The following is a 12,208-nucleotide window of genomic DNA, read 5'->3' on the forward strand; positions in this document are numbered from 1 at the left end:
TTAGGGTCTAGCCCCGGTTACAGGTAGATAATAAAACCTCAAAACAATAAGATAGAGTTTGATTGCAGGTGCCTTATAATTTTCTTTTGAAACATAAGTTCTGGCTTGGGCTGGGGTCATGTCTCAATGGTAGAGCGCTTGCCTCACATGCATGGAGCACTGGTTCAATTCTCAACACCACATAAATAAACAAAGTAAAAGTGTTGTGTTCATCTGTAACTAAAAACTTAAAAAGAAAGAAGTTCTGGGGACTGGGGTTGTGGATCAGTGGTAGAGTGCTCACCTAGCATGCTTGAGGCACTGGGTTCGATCCTCAGCACCACATAAATGTAAAATAAAAGATGTTGTGTCCACTTAAAACTAAAAACTAAATATTAAAAAAAAGAAAAAGAAGAAGTTCTGGTTTGCTACTGCATAGTATGGTGACTGCAAATGACAATTATGTACTGTACATTTTAAGAAGCTGGAACAGTCTAATAGTATGGTGCACACCGTAATTCTAGTGACTTGAGAGGCTGAGGCAGGAAGATTGTGAGTTCAAAAACAGTCTCAGGAATAGCAAGGTGCTGAGCAACTCAGTGAGACCCTGTCATTAAATAAAATACAAGGGCTGAGGATGTGGCTCAAGCGACAGCGCGCTCGCCTGGCATGCGTGCGACCCAGGTTCAATCCTCAGCACCACATACAAACAAAGATGTTGTGTCCGCCGAAAACTAAAAAATAAATATTAAAAAATTCTCTCTCTCTCTCTCTCTCTCTCTCTCTCTCTCTCTCTCTCTCTCTCTCTCTCAAAAATAAATAAAATACAAAATAGGGCTGGGGAAGTGGCTCAGTGCTTAAGTGCTTCTGAGTTCAATCCCCAGTACAAAAGAAAAGAAAAGAAAAAGAAGAAGAAGCTAGAAGAATTATAAACAAAGATTTAAAACACTCGATCAAAATAAGATCACAGGATGCAGAGGAAGCTATATAATTTCAAAGTTATCAGAAACCTGTATTCATACTGTTTCTGAAACAGTACTAGTCACAGTTCTCTTTATCCTTTTCATGAACCTTCTGAAGACACAACATTTTGGGATTATGATTGCTTATAAAAATCTTCCAGAAAAAAGAATAAGAATAAAGCAATTTATTGTAATAAGACTTAAAATTGTCATTGCTAAAAATCAGCTTAGAGATACAACCATTCAACATAATAACTAAACTAAGAATCTCATATAATTTTGGAACACATGTTACAACACACTCATACAAATGTAACCCAAACAACCTTGATTTTTGAGAAGTTTACCAAATATCAAAAGCTTTGCCAGGCATAGTGGTGCACACCTGAAATCCTACAGACTTGGGAATTTGAGGCAGGAGGTTTGCAAGTTCAAAATCAGCATCAGCAACTTAGACCTTCAGCAACTTAGCAAGATTCTGTCTCAGAATAAAAAAATAAAAAGGACTAGAGACATAACCCATGGCTAAAGTACCCTGGGTTCCATCCTCAGTAAACACACACACACACACACACACACATATCAAAGATTTAAAACACATGATCAAAACAGGATCACAGGACGAAGAGGAAAATGGCAAATGAGAGGAAAGGCACACTCCTCAGCAATTCCTCAGCACAGGATTCAAGCAGTGGGAGTAGTGATCCTCAGCGAGACAGATGACTAAGGAAATTCAACTTTGGACAGAAAAACAATCATAAAAACATAGAAAGTCAGAAACTTTGAACATAAAAAAAGAAATAATATATTAGAGATGTGCCAGCTTGTCTGGCCATTGTGGTGGCAGCTTTAGTGCCACTAGCCCATTGTGGGGGAAGGGAGAGCACAGAGAGAAAAGAAAGTGAGATGAACAAAATTGGCTTGGGGGAGCCTGTGGAAAACACAAGGAGACTAATATTAATTGACCCAGAGATGATAGGGGAAGGTGTTGAGTGATAAGCAACCAGAATTGCTCAACTGACCGGCAGAGAGTCCAGTGGGAATCAGAGTTGCTACTGTAGGAGGAACCCTTTTGAGATGGCTGCTCAGAAGCAAGCAGAGATGGGCGATTAGAAACTCATAAAGGAAGCTACCAGTCTGAACCAACAGTGGCCTATCGTGGGGCCCAGGGGAGCCTAGACCAGCAGGATTGAAACAGGGGCAGAGAAAATTGTGTCTAGGGTGGGCCAGACTTAGAAAAGAGAGTGTCCTTTGTTGCTGGCATCCCCTATAAACAAGTGGAAAGATGAAAGCAACTGGTCAGACAGGCACATCTGGACTGTGGGTCTGATCCTGGGAAATTCAAATCCATTGTGGTGAATATGTGAAGCTGGTGGAAGGTTAGACTCCTCACCCTAAAAGTATTTTCAGGAGGCCTTTGAGACGCAGATGTCCAGGAAAATGATGGGGATACTTCAAATTCACAGAATAAGAGATCCTACTGCTGAGCAACTCTCACCACTCAGCCAAGCAACAGTGATCCTCACTCCATACATGAACTAGCTCCACCTGAGCCTCAATAATGCTCTACACATATAATAAAGGAGAGAAAACTCAAAACTAATCTCCATATTCCAAGGAGAAACAACTAGAGGGGGACCTCAAGTCCCACTCTTGAACTTCTGCTCATACATCAAAAATAGAGAGAAGTTCCTAGAACAAAAAATATGATTACATATGAAAGGACACATGCTTAAAAGAAGAGGAATCCATCTCAACTGATCCATAAGTCCAAGACCTTAGGAAACATGAAAACAGGCAAGCAAATCTTGCTCCAAAATTCACAACCCGCCCCCCAAGAAAAAAAGCCCACAGATATGGAAGTGGATGAAATTCCAGAGAAAAGACTAGGAAAAAAACTGATTATTAGAAGGTTCAGTTGGGCACAGTGGTGCACGCCTATAATCCCAGTAACTAGGGAAGCTGAGGCAGGAGGACTGAGAGTTCAAAGCCAGCCTCAGGGGCTGAGAAATTCAGTGAGACCCTATCTCTAAATAAAATACAAAATAGGGCTGGGCATGTGGCTCAGTAGTTGAGTGCCCCTAAGTTCAATCCCCAATACCAAAACAAACAGAAAAAATGTTCAGGAGGCTGGGGTTGTATCTAGCCTACCACATGTGAGACACTGGGTTTGATACTCAGCACCACATAAAAATAAATGGATAAAATAAAAGTATTGTGTCCAACTATAACTAATACAATTTTAATAAATAAAAAATGTTCAATAAACTAAAAGATCTAAGGATTGAATTAAGAGAGCAAATACAGGAGATAAATGGTCATTTCAATAAAGAAATAGAAATACTGAAAAGAAACCAATCAGAACTCCTGGGAATTAAAGACATAATGAATCAAATTTAAAAATCATTGAAATATCACCAACAGATTAGATTGTATAGAAATTAGAACTTGAGGTCTTGAAGACAGAACTTCAGGCCTTGAAGACAGTATATATAAACTTGAATCCTCAATATGCAATAAAGCAGGGAGACCATAACAGAACACATAAGAACTCTGGAACAAATATATTTCTGACCAAACCTGAAAGTCATTGGGACAAAGGAGAACATGGAAATACAGGCTAATGGCATTAAGGACCTCTGTTAAATAACAGTAGAAAAAATTCCCAACCTTAGAAATGAGGTGAACATCCACATACAGAAGTCATACAGAACCACAAATAGAGATCAAAAAATAACATCTCCAAGATGCATCATAATCAAAATTCCTAACATATAAAATAAGGTGGAAAGTTTTAAAAGCTGCAAGAGAAAAATGTCACATTTAGAGGCAAACCAATAAAGCTCACTTCTGACTTCTCAAAGCAGATCCTAAAGTCAAGGATTTTTTTCCTAAGTGAGGAGTGGGGGAGGGGAGTGGGATTGCCAGCTAAGATTGCTATATGCAATAAAGTTATCTATCAGAATCAGAGATAAATAAAAACTTTCCATGATAAGGACAAACTAAAATAATTCATGACCACTAAGCAAGCACTACAAAGAATATTTAAAGGTATATATACACAGAAGAACTCAAAAACAAACCCCAACTATCCCTAATAGATTATGCTCATTGGAAGAGCAATAACCAAATGAAAATCAAGACTTAATTAAATGTAACAAACAAATCAAAGTGACAGGAAAAACTAATATCTATCTATAATAACACTGAAAATAAATGGTCTCAACTCCCCAATAAAAGACATAGATTGGCAGAATGGATTTAAAAACAAGATCCAATTACATTCTGTTTGTAAGAGACTCTTCTCATAGGCAAACACTCACAGGCTAAAAGTAAAAGGATAGAAAAAAATATTACATGAAAACAGAGGCCAAAAACAAGCAGAAGTAGTTATTCTTATATCTGACAAGGCATGTTTCAAGCAATAATTAACCAGAAGAGACAAAGAAGGCCCTATATACTACTAAAAGAAATAATCCAACAAGAAGATATAATGATAGTAAATATTTATCCCCCAAATGTCAGTGCACCTAATTACATAAATGCGGAGGTCCAGCCCCGGTAGGGGGCGGGGAGTGGGGTTCCAGTGAAGGAGGAGTGGCTTCGGCAAAAGAATAAGAGTCAGGACAATAGGTTGCAAGCTAGGAACAGCATCCAGAAGAAATCTCTTCTGCTCCTGGAGGGACCTTTATTTTTATACCTTTTTTACAGGTGTTTTTTTTAGGTAGTTAATGGATAGCTTCAAAGCCCAAAACTTTTTTGATTTACATAATTTTCAAGAGTTACAATCTTTTCTGACATACATTGATTACCTGAGATATTGAGTTCATTGCTGAAAATATTTTTCTGTAACCTTAGTCAAATCATGATTAGGCTTTTAGGTTTTTACCTAATCACTAGTTACTAGGTGACGCAACTAGACGGCTGACTCCTGACTTATTATTCCCTTCTAACTTTAAAGCATACCTATAATTATTTCATTAACCTTTAACTTTAAAGCATACTTATGATTTTTAGTAAGCTTCTTACTTCTAAACTAAAATCCCAGTAAAACACTCTTTTTTTTAAAGAGAGAGAGAGAGAATTTTAATATTTATTTTTTAGTTTTCAGCGGACACAACATCTTTGTTTGTATGAGGTGCTGAGGATCGAACCCAGGCCGCACGCATGCCAGGCGAGCACGCTACAGCTTGAGCCACATCCCCAGCCCCAAAACACTCTTAAAGTAGTAAAAATCTATTATTTCAAAGTCTACTACTCTGAAGTGCCTCTAAAATATATCTATGTTAATTTTAAATTATTCCATTTTTAATTTACAAGGTAATTTCCTTTTTTATATGACCTATTTAGCTGCTTTCTTTTTTTAATATTTTTATTTTTTAGTTTTCAGTGAACACATCTTTTTTTTTCTTTTTCTTTTTTTTAATTTATTTTTTTATTGGTTGTTCACAACATTACAAAGCTCTTGATATATCATGTTTCATACATTAGATTGAAGTGGGTTATGAACTCCCAATTTTTACCCCAAATGCAGATTGCAGAATCACGTCGGTTACACATCCACAATTTTATATAATGCCCTATTAGTAACTGTTGTATTCTGCTACCTTTTGAATACAAGTTTCATAGAGATGTTCATAGCTCAGTGGTAGATTGCCTGCCTCGCACGTGTGAGGCACTGGGTTCAATCCTCAATACCACATAAAAATAAATAAATAAAGATATTGTGTTCATCTACAACAACAACAAAGAATCCACATGTGAAAATGCCTCACAAGTAATAAGTACTTAATAAATGGGGAATCCTTCAAGACCTAAAGTCCCATTTTCTACATGAGATTTCTTTAATCTTACCAACCTGAAGTGGTTATTCTTCCCCTTTAAACTCCCATAAATATTACAGTTAGCCAGGAGTCACTAACTGTAATAGCAGTTACTCAGGAGGTTGAGGTAGAGAATCACCAGTGAAAGCCAGTCTTAACAATTTAAGGAGGCCCTTACCAACTTAGTGAGACCCTGTCTCAAAATCAAAAGTGAGGTAGGGATGCAATTTTGAGTCAGGGTCTTATTAAGTTCTGGTCTTGAACTTGCAATCCTCCTGCCTCAACCTCCTAATAATAGGTATGTACCTCTGCGCTTAGCCAGACACCAATTTTTGATATTTCTTCTGTTGGAGTCTTGGACTGTTAAAAATTTTTGTAACTATTTAGCTTTCCAATTAGATCTTTATTTTATTTTTATATGGTGCTGAGGATCGAACCCAGTGCCCCACACATGCCAGGCGAGCACGCTACCGCTTGAGCCACATCCCCAGCCCCTTAGCTGCTTTCTTAAAGAATTTCCTTGATCCTTGGTCAAAGCATGCCAATTCTTATGTCTTTGAAATCTTTATCTAAAGGGCAGGCTTTACCTATTTGTCATTTATATTAACTCAACCCATTTGTCATTTATATTAACTATGTGTTTTCCATTTTCATCATAAGTTACTGTGTAAGGCAAAGGAGGGTCTATTGGTTAGGGGGATGTATTTTTATTAGCCTCTTGTCCTCAAAGGGGATACCATAAGCTACATAGGTGGTCCTTATACTGTTGGTACAGCAATTGTTTTTCTGTAGCTAGGCTGTTGTACAGATTGTGGTTTTAAGATGGGGTTGGGGACGCTAGTGTAAATTGTTAACCTGGGATAAATATTTCTTGTTGTTTAGGCTTGAGGAATAACGCTATTGTTTGTATCTTGAGAGAGATTGAAATGCACTTCATGGCATGTCGCAATTGTATCTTTAGTCTCATTCTGGGAATTTTCCTGCAATCTCAGGCAATACGTACTTTTATTATTAATTGACATATACCCTATTATCCATATCATGAGTATCATAAACAAAACACTTTAACATTCCTAATAGTTCCAGTTTCCAGATGGTGCGGCCCTGCTGCAGCATCCCCCACGCGGTGACCCTGTCAGACAGCGGATACGGGAACACCTTCAATACTTAAAAAAATTACTTCTTGATTTTAAATCCCAGATAGACCCCAATACAGTAATACTGGGTGATTGCCACACTCTTTTCATCAATAGATACTTCATCCAAACATAAAACCAATAAATATATTTCTGACCCGAATATACTATAAATAAAAAAGACCTAACAGGTATTTACAGAATATTTCATCCAAAAACAGCTGAATTCACTTTATTTTCAGCAGTTTATGGAAACTTTTCCAAAATAGATTAATTCTAGGTCACAATGTAAGTCTTAGCAAAAAAATAAAAAAAAAAAATTGATTAACCCCATGCATTCTAACAGATTATAATGGATGAAACTAGAAATCAACAGCAAGAAATATTATAGAAGCCACATAAACACATGGAGATTGAACAATATTATTTTTAATAAGGAATGTATCATAGAAGAAATGAGATAAGAAGAAATTCTTAAAAACAAATGAGAACAGAGATACAACATATCAAAAATCTCTGGAACAGTATGAAGGCAGTTCTAAGAGGAAAATTTATAGCACTGAGATGCCTACATTAAAAAAAATAGAAAGTTCCCAACTAAATAATCTAATGTTACACCTCAAGGTCTTAGGGAAGAACAAAGTAATGCTGAAATGAGAAGATAGCAAATAATTAAAATCAGAGTCAAAATTAATGAAATTAAGAATACAAAAAGAGTTTTTTCAAAGAGCTGTTTGTTTACAGAGATATGAAAAATTGTGCTCTATATGTGTAATAAGAATTGTAATGAATTCTGCTGTCATATATAAATTTTAAAAAATTTATACTCCAATAAACTGGAAAATCTAGAAGACAATGACAAATTTCTATACACATATGACCTACTCATTGAACAAAGAAGATATAAAAAACTTAAACAGAGCAATAGCAAGCAATTTCATTTCAAAAAAATGAAATTGAAACTGCAATTAAAAGCCTTCCAACAAAGAGTAGTCCAGGACAGGATGGATTCTCAGCTGAGTTCTACCAGATCTTTAATGAAGAACTAACAGCAGTCTTCCTCAAATTATTCCATGAAATTGAAAGGGAGGAAACAATACATTCTATACATTCTACAAAATACATTCTACGAAATAAATACATTCTATGAAACCAGTATAACCTTGATACCCAAACTAAACAGATACATCAGGGAAAGTAAACTGCAGACTAATTTACCTGGTAGATAGATGCAAAAATCCTTAATAAATTATTAGCAAACTGCATTAAAAACATATAAAGGAGATAATACACCATGATCAAGTGGGTTTCATTCCAGGATTGCAAGAGTGGTTCAACATATCAATAAATCTAATTCAACAAATAAACACAATTAAAGACAAAAATCATTTGATCATCTCAATAGATGCAGAAAAGGTCTTTGATTAAAAAAAATTCAGCACCCATTTATGTTAAAAATGCTGGAGAAACTAAGGGTAGAAGGAACTTACTCAACATTATGAAGTATACATATGACAAACCCAAAGCCAACATCATATTGAACAGAGAAAAGCTGAAAGCATTTCATTCAAAACAGTAACAAGACAAGAATGTCCACTCCTACCACTTCTATTCAATATAGTTCTTGAAACTCTAGCAAGAGTAATCAGGCAAGAGAAGAAAATTAAAGGGATACAAATAGAAAAAGAAAAAGTCAAATTATCTTTGTTTGCCGATGACATGATCCCATATCTAGAAGATCCAAAATACTCCACCAGAAGACTTCTAGAGCTGATGATAAATTCAACAAAGTAGCAGGTTACAAGATCAACATTCATAAATCAATAACTTTCCTGTACTTCAACAGTGATTCTGCAGAGAAAGAAATCAGGAAAAATATACCATTCACAATAACATTTAAAAAAAAACACACACAAAAAAAAATACTTGGCAATTAATATAACCAAGGAGGTGAAAGATCTCTACTATGAAAACTATAGAACACTAAAGAAAGAAACTGGGGCTGGGGTTGTGGCTCAGTGGTAAAGCACTTGCCTAGTGCATGTGAGGCACTGGGTTCGATCCTAATGACCACATTAAAAAATAAATAAATAAAATAAAGTTATTACATCCATCTACAACTAAAAATATTTTTAAAAGAAAGAAAAATTGAAGACATGTACATACCACAAGAAGAGGATCTTAATTAGAAAAAGTTACATTACATATATTTATGTCAAAATACATTCTACTGTCATATATATCTAAACTGAACAATAACAAAAAGAAAAAAAAAGAAATTGAAGACAACTTTACAAGACGAAAAAAACTTCCCATGTTCTTGAATAGACAGAATTGTCAAAAACATCATACTACTAAAAGCACTATATAGATTCAATGGAATCTCCATTAAAATATACATCATATTCTTCACAGAACTAGAAAAAACAGTCCTAAAATTCATATGGAAGAATAAAAGGCCTAGAATATCCAAAGTAAGCCTGAACAAGAAGAGTAATGCTGGAGGTATCTGTATCTGATCTCAAATTATACTACAGAACAAAAACAGCATGATATTGGCATCAAAATACACACAAAGATCATCAGAAAATAATGGAAGACACAGAGGCAAACCCACATGGTTATAATTATCTGGTACTTGAAAAGTTGCCAAAAATATATGTTGGAGAAAAGACAGCCTTTTTAACAAATTGTACTGGGAAAACTGGATACCCATATGTAGAAGAACGAAACTAGATCTCTATCTCCCACCCTGAACAAAAGTCAAATCAATTTCTTAGGAATTAGCCCAGGAAGAAAACATAGGGTCATCACTCCAACATATTGGTAGAGGCAATGACTTTCTTAACAAGGTCCCTAATGCTCAAGAAATAAAACCAAGAATCAATCAGTGATTGATTCAATCATTAAAAATCTTCCACACAGCAAAGGAAATGACATAAGAGCTTGAAGAGAGAGCCTACAGAGTAAATATTTTTTTAAATAGGAAAACTACATTGAATGCTGGCAAGGACGAGAGGAAAAAGGTACACTGGTTTATTATTTGTTGGACTGCAGATTAGTACAACCCCTGTGGAAAGCAGTATGGAGATTCCTCAAAAAACGAGGTATGCAACAACCATATGGCCCAGCTATCCCACTCCTCAACATTTATCCAAAATAATAAAATCAGCATACTATAGTGATACAACCATATCAATGTTTATAGCAGCTCAATTCACATAATCAAGTTATAGAACCAGCCCAGGTGCCCTTCAATAGATTAATGGAATAAGAAATGTGGTACATATACACAAATGGAGTCTTACTCAGCCATGAAATTATGGCATTTGCAGGTAAATGGATGAAAATGGAGAATATCATGTTTTGTGAAATGAGCCACACTCAAAAAGTTAAGTCAAATGTTTTCTCACATATGTGGAAGCTTGAGCAAAGGAAGGAGGAAAAATGCAGGGAAGTCGGATATCATGTGGATAGAGATCAGTGGAGTGAAAGGAGATTGAAAGGGAGGGAGAAGGAATGAGAAAGGGGGGAAGTGCAGAATGAATTTGACAAAATTACACTATGTGCATGTATACATATACCACAGTGAATTTCACTTTTAGATATATCTATAAAGCACCAATTAAAAATAAATTGATAGCACTGGGTTCATTCCCCAGCACCACCCAAAAAAACTGAACAAACAAAATAAAGGTATTCTGTCCATCTACAACTCAAGATATTTTTTAAAATAAAAATAAGAGTCCATGGTTGTGGCTCAGTGGTAGAGCGCATGAGGCACTGAGTTCAATCTCCAGCACCACATAAAAATAAAAATAAATAAAAGAAAGGTATTGTGTCCATCTACAACTAAAATATATATTTAAAATAAAATAAAACAATAAGTAAATAGATAGGGCTAAGATTCTGGCTCAGTGATGCTTACCTAGCATGTGTGAGGCACTGGGCTCGATCCTCAGCACCACATTATAAATAAATAAATTTATAAAAAATAAATAGATAAATAGATGGAAGGAAAACTAGTAGAGTTAGAGGAAGGGGAATAGAGGGAGGAAGGAGTGGTGGAAAGAGGGAATACTAGGGGACTAAAATGGAACAAATTAAATTTCATACATGTATGATTATGTCAAAATGAACCCAACTGTTATATGTAATTACAATGCACTAATAAAAGCATAAAAGAGATCACAGGTCATTGTGAAACAGTAGTCATTCACTCCACCAACTCACAACTCAGGTCATGAGAAAGACAAAGGACCCCAGAAAGGAGGTGAGTGGCTTCTTTTCTATCTTCCTCAAGGGGTCTTGGAATTGCAAAAGAATGAAGTAGTAGAAGCAAAGGAAAGACTGGGTTTGAGAGGAGCCAACTTGGGGAGATTTTTAAGTTTCCCAAAGAGATTAATGAGTCTCATATATTATCTTTGGGAAAATCATGTCAACAAGAAAGGAAGCTCACAGAGGGGCCAAGCAGGGGTTGGAGCACAAAGAGTTTCAGTCAACAGAGAAGTTTTCGTGGGGAAAGCTGGAATATCATCTTTAATTAAGCTGAATGCTGACCCCAGAATTCTTTAATAAAACAAAACAAAACAAGGAGGGCCGAGGTGCTCAATGTTAGAGCACTTACCTAGCATGTTCGAGGGCCTGGGTTCCATCCCCAGCACCACAAACAAACAATACAAGGAAACCTTTAAATCATTCCTTTGGAGCTCCTTTTCTTTCCATTTCATCTCTTTCCAAATCAATAGTACCCAGTGACTCAAAATCAAAATCACTAAGCCTTTTATGGCTTAACCAAGAACAAAGGAGGTGTTTCCAGGGGTGCACCAAGAGCCACTCCTAAGGCAGCTGAGGAAGCCCCAGCAGCACTGCGAGAGTGACCACCCAAGTTTTGCTTGCCCTGGACACTTGTATTAAAAACAAAACAAAATAAGTAAAACATTTGGTTATTGCAAAGTCATTCTTGTTTGACTTGGCATTTCTTTAATCGGTCAATTTCATATGTTTATTGATGTTTTTTTCCTTTGTAAACTGAATCTTCCAGCCTTGCTTATTTTTCCGTTGAGTAATTTTTAAAATTTTCCAAAGCTTTAATAAGAGATTAATTCTCCTCACAGAAGACCAAAATGTCATTACTAAATGGCCACTCTGTTAACCAAACCTACCATGTAACATAAAAATGGAAACTCCCCCACTTACTTTCTATAGGAAAGTGAAAAGTCACTTGCTAATATTAAATATTATTATTAAATAGCTACTAGTGCCAGGGACCTTTTGGAATTAATTTTCAAAAGGCAAAGTTGATTTT

The 12,208-nt window shown here is 35.9% G+C and overlaps 1 long non-coding RNA gene across 1 annotated transcript in view; it reads right to left on the reverse strand.

Moving 5' to 3' along the window:
- Positions 1-11,795, reverse strand: part of LOC144378644 (uncharacterized) — a 28,230-nt gene extending 16,435 nt beyond the window's left edge. Inside the window, exon 1 of the long non-coding RNA XR_013440560.1 lies at positions 11,528-11,795. This is a non-coding gene — a long non-coding RNA (uncharacterized LOC144378644). The remainder of the gene's footprint in view (positions 1-11,527) is intronic.
- Positions 11,796-12,208: the final 413 nt, after the last annotated feature.

The sequence above is a fragment of the Ictidomys tridecemlineatus genome, chromosome 6 (genome assembly GCF_052094955.1).
Source record: "Ictidomys tridecemlineatus isolate mIctTri1 chromosome 6, mIctTri1.hap1, whole genome shotgun sequence".
Lineage (NCBI taxonomy): Eukaryota > Metazoa > Chordata > Mammalia > Rodentia > Sciuridae > Ictidomys > Ictidomys tridecemlineatus.